This window comes from Penaeus chinensis, chromosome 24 (genome assembly GCF_019202785.1).
Source record: "Penaeus chinensis breed Huanghai No. 1 chromosome 24, ASM1920278v2, whole genome shotgun sequence".
NCBI classification, from domain to species: Eukaryota; Metazoa; Arthropoda; class Malacostraca; order Decapoda; family Penaeidae; genus Penaeus; species Penaeus chinensis.
In genome coordinates this window covers 23,443,373-23,455,872 of record NC_061842.1, presented here as the reverse complement: position 1 = coordinate 23,455,872, position 12,500 = coordinate 23,443,373, and positions in this window count along the sequence as shown.

The window sequence follows — 12,500 nt, the reverse complement described above, 5'->3', positions numbered from 1 at the left end:
TGCGCACCAGGGAGTGGTGCAAGTTGCAATCCCCTGACAATCGAGCAGCACGACAAGTATCTGTGGCTTCCAGTGTCTCCTGCGAGATGGAATTCTGTCTTGTTCTTGGGTGCTCACCAATGGATTCCAGAGCTGCATCAAGTGTTAACGCTAGAAGGTATCCCACATAAGAACAGGGTCTGTCAGGCCCTCGAGTGCTGTGTGACGACCAGAGATAGCCTCGGCAAACCCCCGGGTACACTCGTCCTCCCTCAATCTGTCCAAATGAAACACCCTAGGGTGTTCATTTGGGCGACGGGGGGTTCTAAAGTGGACCCGGAGAGTAGCCACAACTATTCTATGATCAGTTCCACAGAACTCAGCGCTTCGATACACCCTGCAGTTCTGGAGGATCCTCCACCGAGTGCTAACGAGGATGTGGTCGATCTCCTTGGCCACTCTACCCGTACCGCTGTACCAAGTCCAACGATGCGGGTCAGAACGCTGATACCAGGAGCCAGAAATCCTTAATTTCTGTGACCTAGCAAAGTCACGGAAAAGGAGGCTATTCTCGCTGCCAGCACCAGCTCCTGAGCCATGCGGACCGACAGATATCGCATTGAAGTCACCCAGAACAATACGAATATCTCGCCGAGGACATCTGTCTGCCACAGATGCAAGTTTGGTGTAAAACATCTCTTTCACCTCAAGTTAATATACATCCGTAGGAGCGTATACAGCAACAAGAGACATGAAGCCAAATGAAAGCTTCAGTCTCAATACCATGATACCCTCATCGACTGGAGTGAACTCAACTATCGAGGGTTGAAGTCTGCTGGAGATGGCTATGGCTACTCCCTGGAGATGGTGGCCATCGCTGCGGCCCGACCAGTAGTAGGTGTAGCCACCCACACTAATTGTGCCGCTGACAGGTCTTCTCACCTCCGAGAGCGCAGCCACCTCAACTCTCAGCTGCTTCAATTCCCTCGTGGTAACCGATCGTCCTGTCGTAGGGAACGGACGTTCCAAGCCCCCACCCTGACAGTCCGCCTGAGGTCTAACCTCGGGCAGTCACTCCGGGTGGGCGCCACCTCTGCCACCCCTACCGACACCGCCCCATATAGAGGAGGTTGGCTGGCTGCAGGCCCCATAATCCGCCTGCAGGGCTCCCTGGGGCTTTCCCCCACAAGCATCACGCCAGGTTGGCGGCCGCTGGGACCCAGCTGGGATGGCGGGTAACCCCCCCTCCCTACCCGAGTCCCAGCAGTTGCCAACCCAGAGGGACCCACAGCCCGCCGTACTTGCTGGGTGGGAGGGAATTTAGCCTTCCCCCCAGCACCAACAACTACACGATTTGTTGCCAGTGGTTATCTTGGGGGTTGCCGACTGGCAAGGCCTTCCTCCCCACAGCCGCCCATTAACCCCAGGGGGCACGGGAGCAGGAGTTAGTATGAAGCCGGGGCGTATTCACACGCCCGTGGGCCATGACTCCGTACTTTTAGGGCCTACTGCTGCTCCAAGAGCCTCCACAGTTCAGCCTAGGACCGCAAGGTACCTAGTTTCCATGGGTGGCCACGAGGAGGCACTGTAGAAATCTCGATGATGGAGAGGCTATGAGCTGGCAGGGGAGTCTTATGCATAGTTGCTCCCTTTTTCGCACCAGGCTAGCCAGCGGTGGCAGCTGAAAGCGGGAAGGCATGCAAGCACTTAACACTAACTAGGCTACCACACCATCGCTTCACATCACCCCGAGCATGAAGCACCCACCCATATTCTCTATCTTCTCCCATAAATGTGCTAAGCCATATGTGCAGTTACCCTTATAATGGTTTTGTTGGGTTAAAGTGCTAACTGACAGCAAATGGCACGCTCTCACTTTCTTCTGACCTGTGTCATCACGGTATGGAGTCAAACAATATGAACACTGTTCATTTATGAAGTATTTATTTATTTTTTCTCGTGATTAGAGACTTATATTATTTCAATTGCAAAGAGCTTAGCGCGTTCGAGATTTGCCCATTTCCCGTCTTGATCTGACCTCGGAGTGAAAATCATTAGTCAAGAGCCCACCTAAACAGCTGGGTGACCTGACTTCACTTTCGCTTCGGGCCGATTGACATGTAAAATGGCTGAGAAACAGCTAGCCGTTCCCATTAATGGTTTTCTGTAATTATTTACAACATAGGGATAACGCCTAGCAACGTTACATGTTCATTGGTGACATATTCTATCAGCGCTAGAATAGAGCTTATAACGCGATTTTATATACATTTATTATTTGAGTAAAGCGTTAGTATCTTCCCTATATCATAGTGCACAAAGATGCCTGATTACACCAGGCTAGTGTATAAGCCTAATAGATCTACGCTCCGACGGAACGATAGTAGTTACAGGTATAACCGAAGTTATTCGTACGTTCGGCTCCCCCTCTAGACGTCGCTGGCATTGTTGGGTAAATCCCAGGCGATCGTGTGATTCGTCATAGATACCCTTAGGGAATGTCATGAGTGCCCATCACAGAGTTGGAGCTAGAGTAGGTTATTTATACATTTTCCCAGCTCGTTTTCGCTTCGTATAGTAAGGTATTTTTCTTTCATTCTGTTGCATATCATTAAAGTTGAGTTCAATGTGATAGTTGAAATAATTTTGTATTACTTTATAGCTAGTTAATTGCATTTTTGTTAAAATGAACGTTACTCTAAGTGTTTGGTAATTATGACCGCGATGTGAGGTCACTCTCACTTTTACGCTCCCTGTCACTAACACACGCGCACTCACTCACTCACTCATCCACGCAGAACAAAAAAGACTGAAGCCTTTCATTAATAGGGTCTGTTGCTGTCGCATTTGCAGGCGTAAAGATCTATGGCATATCACTTTTGCCAGGGATTTTGTCAGTCATGACGAGTGACTAGTACATGACATACATTCTTCTCTGCGTTACGACAATTGGTTTAAGTAAATCCTTGCGGATTGCCGTTGTCGTTTCCGTTATTAACTCTCCTATCTATCAAAAACGGTTGGCAGTTCAAGGCAGGTCCTTGCGGATCGCTGCTGACGTCTCTCTCTTCTATTTTCTTTTTAACTTTGTGAAAGAAAAATTGAAAAAATAAGACGAAAAATCGAACATCAAAAACTGCAAATTTTATAAATAAACAGCTAGTCGCGCTTAACACCCCCTCTTTTCTGTTGTCTTTCTTTTCTCTTACTATCTTGGCCCTTATGTGTATAATCTGATATCATGGAGGACGTGTGGACGTCGAGGACGGATGGATTTACCAAGGACCAAGATGAAGATGACGACAAGGACGAGCAGCCACGAAGATGCACCAGGGAGAACGCACGCGAGAACGAAGTGACTAGCAAGTCAGGACCAGCCAAGTTGGGTCACCCTTGAGGCAAATCTAAGGCGCCTCGAGACCGAGGCGTTAGTAGGTGGCCGAGCAATATACCGTGTACATAACCACATGGCTCGAGGTCCAGGGAAGAACCATCGCCCTGCGTGAAGTAGCTGACAAGTTATCTGACCTTATTTGACCTAAGCAGACGTGCCCTCGCTCCCGCGGGCTCCGGTCATTCTCACCAGCCTTCCGCCCCACCGCGTGTGTTACCATTCTGTGTTGTATTCTTTAGAAATAAAGAGTCAAGCCGTCATACTACTATTACTACTCCTGCAAACCAATGTATAAAGCAGTTCTAAATAGCCTTTTACACTCTCTGGTCCTCTATTCTGGTTAGACGGGTGGCTTGATCAAGGTCTGGTCAAGTCAATCGGCTGGTCAAATATGGCTAGGGTCAAGCAGGCACTCTCCAGTCGGTAGCGTATAGGTCCCGCAACTACTATCAGCACTGTAATAGTGATTGTGTATATTTCCTTACTACCCCTGTGGCTGTTGGGAAAATTTGAGCCCCAACTATAGCTTCCTCTCGTTGAACTCCATGGCGGGATGGGGGGGGGGGGGTGAAGAAATGAAGATTTATAATTTGTATGATTTGTGAAAATCTACAAAGAACTTGCTCTCTCCCTGACGACCTTCGCAATCCCTTGGCTAATCCCTCTGGAACATCACATGTTGTCACTCTGGAACCTTTCCAGTTTCCAAAGGGCAAGTATGGGGATCGGTATGGTTCCCGAGCTCCCAAACCAGGTAAGGAGAAAAGTCCTCCTCAATCCATTAAGGAAATTTTACCTGGTAAATATGAAAGTGTATCATATAGTAAATACCTAGTAGTGAAGACCATTGATGGTGTATCTATCATGGATCTTGATATTTTTGAAGTACATCAGAAGATAGTTGAGGTATGTCAACGTGATCCTCGCATCACCCCACAGCAAGATAGTAGCCTGATAGTTGAGGTTTCGTCACCAGACGAGAGTGACCGTCTGCGTGCAATATGCGACATTCCTTGGGCTCAAGTCTCATGTTCTCCTCTCAAAACCCTTAATCAGTGTAGGGGAATTGTCTTTTCCCGAGACTTGATGAGGTATTCTGAGGAGAAATTGTTAGAAGAAATAAAGAATTTTAATGTACTGGCAGTAAAACGTTATAAGAAGAAAGTTGATGGTCTGGAACAGTCTTCTTCTAACTTTTGAATCGTTAGTCCAACCTGAATCGGTTAAATTGGCATGGTACCATCTCAAGGTAAAGCCATATGTGCCCAACCCTATGAGGTGCTTCCACTGCCAGGGTTATGGGCATGGAGCCAACACTTGCTGTTTTAAGGAAAATGGACAACCAAGAGTGTGTGTGAAGTGTGGTACAACAGGTCATCAAGGAGATGATAACTGTCCAGGTCCAATATGCTGTTACCACTGCAGAGAAGATCATGAAGCTTCTTCTAAGTAATGTAAAATTACAAGTTTGAGAAAGAAGTATTGGTAATAAAGAGCAAGAAATATAGTTTTGCAGAAGCACAGCGACGTGCCCGTGCGCTATTTGCAATGCCAGGTAAGTCCTTTGCCTCTGTTCTAGCCCATCCTCCTTCCCACCATCCCTTACCCTCCAGTACTTCTAACACCACACAATCTGCCACTACCTTTAAACCTCAGTCCGCAAATGCTGAAACTGCCTCTGGTGAGTTCTTCCACCAGAAACGGAGTAGGAGTGAAGGGTCTATTGAGGAGACTCCTCCCAAAATAAGGTCTTTGGAGTCATCAGTTAAGGCCCCAGAGGCCTCAATGGTGACAGCTTCAGCTGCCACCACATCCACAGGGGCCTCTGCTGCTAGACAGAATGCCCCAGAAGTAAAGGCTCAGGTACACCCTTTCCACAGGCAGAGGAATCCTGAGCCTGTTCAAAAGACTCTTCATAGAGTCGGGTCTTTGGAGCCACCAGGAAGGACTCCTGAGGCCACCACATCCACAGGGGCCTCCGCTGCTAGACAGAATGCTCCTGAACTGGAGGCTCAGGTCCGTCCTTTGCCCAAGCAAAGAAATTCTGAGCCTGTCCAAAGGAAGCCTGTGGAAACTAGTTCCGCAGGTAAACAACCCATCAAAAGGTACTCCCAAGATGCTGGAAAGGGACAGCCTAAAGGTGTGGGCAGGCCTTAATCATGGGTGCTGCCAAACACCTAATGAAGTAGTTTGTTAACCTGAAGAACTGGATACCCTAATGGAACAGTGGAAATGTCTGGGCATTCATGCAAAATGGGAAGAACTGCAACATCTGATAGCTTCATGTAATCCAGTTTCTGTATGCTTACAAGAGATTATGACCAGGGAAAATCGTCCAATTTCCCCTGAGAGGATTCCAAGTTCAAGCCCATTATGGAACCTTTGATGATGGACCTCATGGAGGAGTTGCAGTGATGGTACGTCAGGATATTCCCTTCCAGGCCATCCACCCGCAGACGACACTGTATTGTTGCATCCATCTACCTCCCTCCACATAATCTCAACATAGATGATTTGGCAGATCTACTTGGGCAGTTGCCTTATCCATTTCTACTCTTGGGAGACTTCAATGGTCAGCATCACCTCTGGGGAGACACTTTGTGCAACCTCGAGGAAGGGCCTTGGAGTCCTTGTTCTGAAGAGTAGATGCAGTTTTACTGGGTGCAGCAGAAGCATCAATTCCCAGAAGTAGCGGGCAGTACCGTCGACCTCCGGTACCATGGTGGTCTGATGAGTACTAATAAGCTGTCAGAGCAAGAAAAGCTGCATTAAGGCAGTATGTCTCCTTAATTAACTCTGGGACCCCCTTAGCATGGGTATGGGACAAGGTGCATAAGATCGCTGGAAAGAGCACATCCATATCACCACCTGCTCTAAAAATAGATGGCATAATCCTCACAGACAAAACATATGTTGCAAATGAGCTGGCAATATTCATGGCGGATATCTCCTCTGGAGCATCTTACACTTCCCGATTCTCCACTCTTTGGCAGAACAGGAATGACACCCAGTGTGGTTCTTCAGTAGCACTGCAGCAGAACTTCCATACAACTTGCCATTTTGCGCAAGGAGATGGACTCTGCTTTGCAGCTCTGCCGTAAGACTGCAAAGTGACGATATTCCATACCAAACTGGAGATCTCCCAAACGTTCCTGTTGGATCTATTCAATAGGATCTATAGGGAGGGCACAGTGCTATCCACATGGAAAGAAGCTATAATCATTCCTGTTCTTAAACCTGGCAAGGATGCTTCTATACCAGGGAATTATAGACCAATTTCTCTCACTAGCTGCATCTGCAAGTTGATGGAGAAAATGATACACTTCAGGTTGACATGGCTGCTAGAAAAGGAAAACGTGCTGACCCCATATCAATATGGGTTTAGAAAACTGAGATCAACCACAGATGCACTTGTAAGGATGGAAACTGCTATACAGAATTCCTTTATACAGCAACATCATATGTTAGCAGTCTTCTTTGACCTTGAAAAGGCTTATGATACTACTTGGAAGCATGGCATACTCATGAAGCTGTATGACATTGGTTTAATAGAAGCATTGCCTACCTTCATACAATGCTTCCTTGCTAACAGGAAGTTTAGAGTGAGGGTGGAAACAGCTTCTCTAACCAGGAAGACCAGCTAGAAGGGTCCCATAAGGGAGTGTCTTAAGTGTGACCCTGTTTGCCATTGCTATAAATGACATCGTAAAGGTCGTTCCAAGTGCTGTCTCATGTAGTCTGTATGTGGATGACTTTACACTTTACTGCTCAGGAGGAAGCTTACAGGATGTGAAAGGACACATGCAGACTGCAATAAAACAGACTATGGCTATGCATTTCCACAAACGAGGAAAATTCCATCCTTCCCTTTTTGACTCAAGGCTTACATGGTACCTCACATTAAACTGTTAAAGGTGAAAGCTACAAAAGCGCTTGTATTCTGTGGGTTCTTTCACGCCTGTCTTGGGGTGCAGACCGCACAACGCTTCTGCGGCTTTACCGAGCACTTATTCATAGTAAACTTGACCATGGTCGTGAGGCTTATTCATCTGCAACTCCCACTGTTCTCCGGATGTTGGACTCAGTTCATAATGAAGCTCTGAGAATCTGTATAGGGGCTTTCAGGTCTTTACCTGTGGAGTCCCTGTATGCCGAGAGTGGAGAACCACCTCTATCATTACACCGAGATTACATGAACCTGATTTACTACACGAAAATACAAAGGATTCTGGGATTTCCTACATCCACATTGGTTTTCAACCCCCTTGAGGATAGCCGATCCTATGGTAGGAGAATGAGGAATCTTGTGGAAGATCTTAATTTAAATCTCACCAAGGAGCTGGCTGTTGGAACTTCCCAAGTCCCCCCTTGGACAAGTCGAGCTGGATTTGGTCGGGAAAGGGGAGAGATCCGAAGTCAGAGAGTTATTTCTTCAACACACTTCTAGGATTTTCACTGCAGAGTTACATGCCATCCTTGCCGAAGTTAAGATGAATAGAGAACTTAGAAACCATTCCGTTGTAATATATTGTGACTCTCGTAGTGCCTTGCAAGCAATCAAGAGCTTAAACTCATCACATCCAGTGGTGGGGGAGGTTCAAGATTGGCTTGCACTGATGTCAGCACGTGTTGGGTGCCAGCACATATTGGTATCAGTGGGAATGAGCAAGCTGATCGGAAGACCAAGGCAGCTGTCACTCAGGCCTGTGATGCTCGTTTTCATCTCCCGCACACTGACTTGAAACCCAGCATCAGGAGTTGTCTTTGTGATAAATGGAGGGAACAATGAAGGCATACCTCTAGAAACAAACTGCAAGAGATTAGAGATGACCTTGGCAGTTGGGTGACCAGCATCCATCCCAACCGACAATTAGAAATTGTATTAACAAGGCTGAGAAACGGGCACACAAGACTGACTCATGGTCCGATGACGGCTAAAAGTGAAGCACGCTGTGAGGAGTGCCAAGAGCCATTAACGGTCGCACATGTAGAAAGATGTGCAACATTCTCAGACCAAAGAGGAAGGTACTTGTCTCCACCATATACATTGAAAAATGTATTGGGGGAGGATTGTGACATAGAAGGTCTTAATGTTTATACTTTGATTATTTAATATAATATTTAATGTTATTTATGACATTTATTGATAGATTCTTAACATTTTAAATATTTTAATATTTCAGTCTAACAAGGTGTTCGCCGCTAATGACCTTAGCTGTTGAAGCGGCAAATAATTTTAAATAATCAATCAATCATAATAGCGACCTTCGTTTACCTTGGGGCACCCAGAATGATCCTGGCAGCTTCATTTTGAACTGTCTCCAATTTGTCTTTATATTTTTTACTTTATGGCAATCAGAGCGACAGAGGCATAGTCCACAATGGGCCGGATGGCATGTACATAGAATGCTCTTAGTACCTTTTGTCTGGCTCCTATGTGTCTCCCAGTTTTACCTTGGTTCGGTCAACCAGGTACTGGACCTCCTTCTGGAAGGAGAGGGTCCGGTAAATCCTTTTCCCAAGGTATTGGAAGTCCTGGACCCATTCCAAGTCCATTCCCTGGATTTTCAGACTTGTGCCTTGAACATTATTGTCTCAGAGCCATGGATTTTGATTTGGCTGCAGAGATCTTTAGTCTTGTCCTACAACACTCCTCAGATACAAGGTCCAGACAATGGTGGGTTTTTTTTGGGCAGCATGGTCCAATGGAGGTGATTGCAAGATCGTCTGCATAAGAGATGATCTTGCACCCTACTGGGAGGTGTATGTTGAGGATACAGGACATTAGGATGTTAAATAGGGCTTGACTGAGAACCCCACCCTGTGGCATTCCCCTTTCTAGTGGTATGTGTTGTGATAGGTTACCTTGGAATCTGACTCTAGCTGTTCTGTTCCTGAAGTAGTCACCTATCCAAGCCAAGAGCTTTCTTCTGATTCCCTTCTGGATCAGGCTCTCCTGAATGGCAAGGTGGACTTGGTCTAGGAATACTACCATAGATGTGCCAGTGCTGATTGTGCTTAAGAGCATGGCTATGCTGTGTGCTGTGCTCATGCCACTTGTGAACCCATGGAAGTGTTCATGTGGGGGTCCCATTTTCTATTAGAGTCAGTTTAGTACCATCCTCTCGGCCGTCTTGACCAGACAACTGAGGAGAGAGATGGGGCGGCACTTCCCGGGCTCCTTTGGTTTTGGGATGGGAACTCTGGGGTAGAGTGTAAGTTTCTCAGGACTTGTTGATGAGTTGCAAGAGTGCAAGCTTACCTGCTAGTTCTAGGTGGGGAATAATGGGGTACAAAATCCCATCAGAACTCAGGGCTGTGCTAGAACTGTTTTTGTAGGTTTTTTACTAGTTTTCGGGTTCAGCTGCCCTTTCTCTGATATGAGAAAGTCTGGTTGTACGGCATTCTTTTCTTTCCCTCAGTTCAGCTAGCATACTGTTGCTGTTTGTTCTCACAAAGAACTCGTGCACCAGTCTGTTTGCCTCTGATTGAGGGTCGTGATGTGTGCACCTCAGGGCTGAGTGGCTGGTAGTTCGCCTGACCTGTTCCCATAGCTCTGAAAGTGTGGTTTGGTGGTCAAAGGACTCACACCATTCCAGCCACTTTTCCTGCCTGACTCTGTGTCAGTTTCCTTGGATCCCTGACAGCCTCCCTTAGGAGGACTAGGTTGTCAGGGTTTTTTGCCTTCGGAATTGTTTCCGGCACATGTTTACTCTGTGGCTGACCTTAATCTTGTCATTAAAATACCAGGCATCTTTGTGACTCCTGGACCCAGGCCGAGTTTTAGGTATGGTCAGTGAGGCTGCTTGATTTATGGCATTGATAAGTCTAGCTTCAAGCACTTCCACATTTCCACTTTATGGGGGTCATTGCATCTCAGACAGTGGACCAAGGCGTTCTGAAACACCTGCCAGTTGGCCTTGTCTGTCTTCCATCTTGGATTTGGTTGTGGCATTTGAGCTGGGCCAGCATCCATGAGGGTAGTTATAGTGCCATAGTGGTCACTTGTGACAGTCTCATCGACACACCATCTGATTCTCTCCACCAGAGCCGCAGTGGCCAAGGTGAGGTCTAGGACCCCTCCTCTGACATGCATTGGCTCTTGGGTATTGAGAAGAGCGATCTCAGGGAATATTCCAAGCACATTGACTATGTGATGGCCAGCTGCATCCAGTGCCCTCCAGGGAGCCAGGCTGGGGTGGTGAGCATTGAAATCTCTTCCTATGATCACTCGGTCATGTGCTGCAGTAGCACAGACCTGGCTGGTGTCAAAGCTCCTACAGTTTGGCCGGCTGTAGACATTGTACAGTTTGAAGGGCCCCCAGCTAGGTGAATCTCAACAGCAAGAGATTCAACATCTCCACAGTGCAGTGCATCAGCTATTGCGGAGCACAGGATTGTTGCTCTGACCAGGGTGATCAAGCCTCTTTTGCCAGCATGAAGACATGATACCCTGAGAAGCGAGCAGTCTCCACTGTTAATGTCTCCTGGAGCATGACAATGTCAATGTTCCTTGATAGCACTATTGCGTGGAGGATGGCTTTCCTTGAGGAGAAGCCTTGAAGTCCTCACTGATTGAGGGATCTTCATCTGTCTTAGGCTGTTTGACAGGCTATCCCTGGGTCTGCTGGGGATTGGAGAGCCTTTGGTAGCTCTGACTTTTGTTAGTTTGGTTTTTCTCACTTCAGGCTGTCTGTCTTTTTTTTTTTCTTTGCTGGCTTTACTTGGGTAAGGTCAGCATGTTCTGGCACTGGCTGCACAGATTCAGCCTGTTTTGGCTCTGCCTGTGAGGGCATGGCCTGGGTTGAAGTGAGGAGGGGAGTCTCATCTTGGGGTGAGGGAGGGGCTGGTTTGGCTCTCTCCAGTTTCCTTCCCTTCAGGACTGCGACATTCTGGGCCACTGCCATCATGGCGACCGTGACTGCCTTCTCGGCCTCTTCACTCGACCTCCCCAAGGCTGTTGGTACGGTAGTGACTACAGCAGTCAATAGGAGAGTCCTATCTTCCTCATCAAAGAGGAGATTATCGTCTCTAGGGGAGGGTTTAGTAGTGTTATTTGAACTTTTATTCCTTTGGTTCTTTTTCTGCACTTTTTGCATGGCCGGAAACTCCTTTTTGTTGGAGATAATCTTTGTCAGTTGGGGGGCAGCTTCCTTCCTGTTAGGAGGTCGGGAAGCCTTTTCTCTTTTGTTCTGTCCCCAGACATAGTTTCCTGAAAGAGCAGGAACAAAGTCTGGTCGCTTTTTAGCAACCTCTTGCCTCCTTCCTGACAGAGCAAGCCAGGTTTGAGGCATGATGCCTCTTGGTACAATTGGGACATTTGGGTGTTGTGTCCCTCTATTCTTCCTTGTATGCCTTAAGGCACACCTCTGTGTTGTGTGTCTTGCTACAGACACCACATTTAGGCTTGGCTGTGCAGCTAGCCTGGTGGTGACCATATTTCTGGCACTTGAAGCACCGAAGTGGCTCAGGCACATATGTTCTTAGGTTGTAGGTGCCCCAGTTACCCAAATCAAGGGTAGTAGTTGGGGCTCCTTTCAGGGTCACCAGGACTTGCCTGGTTGGAGTCTTCCCTTTCGACATTCGGGAAGCCTCCATGACCTGTGTATGTGATGTGATTAATTTCACGTCATACGAAACTGAGAAGCCAAGTAGCACCACCTTGCCTCACCTATCGTCGGGATTCGGTGGTGAGAGACACACTTTCTTCCTGTCTTTAAGCTCCTTCGTTTCCTGCAGGAAATTCAGGGTAGTTTGGTCTTTGGGCACAATAATCATGCCCTAGTCTCTGGCAACCCGAATCGACAACTGGATTTTTCTTTGCATCTTCAATACTCTGACCAGTTGGTAAGCATTGTTGAAGCCCGGCTTGTCTGCAGGCCTGGAGAAGCCAGCACGAGAGTCCATCTGTTGGACAATTTGATGGACAGACATGTTTTTGGCTGATAGTTTCTCTGTCATTTTGGTGTGCCTGGGGTTTTCTTTTGCCACCAGGAGGCACATATAGCTTCAGGGTGACTGCCGTGGTCTGGGCCTTGCATGGGTCGTCAACTTTAGAATCTGTCTGTCTGGACAGTTTCTTCATCCCCTCACGCCCCTACCCACCACGGAGTCCAACAAGGGGAAG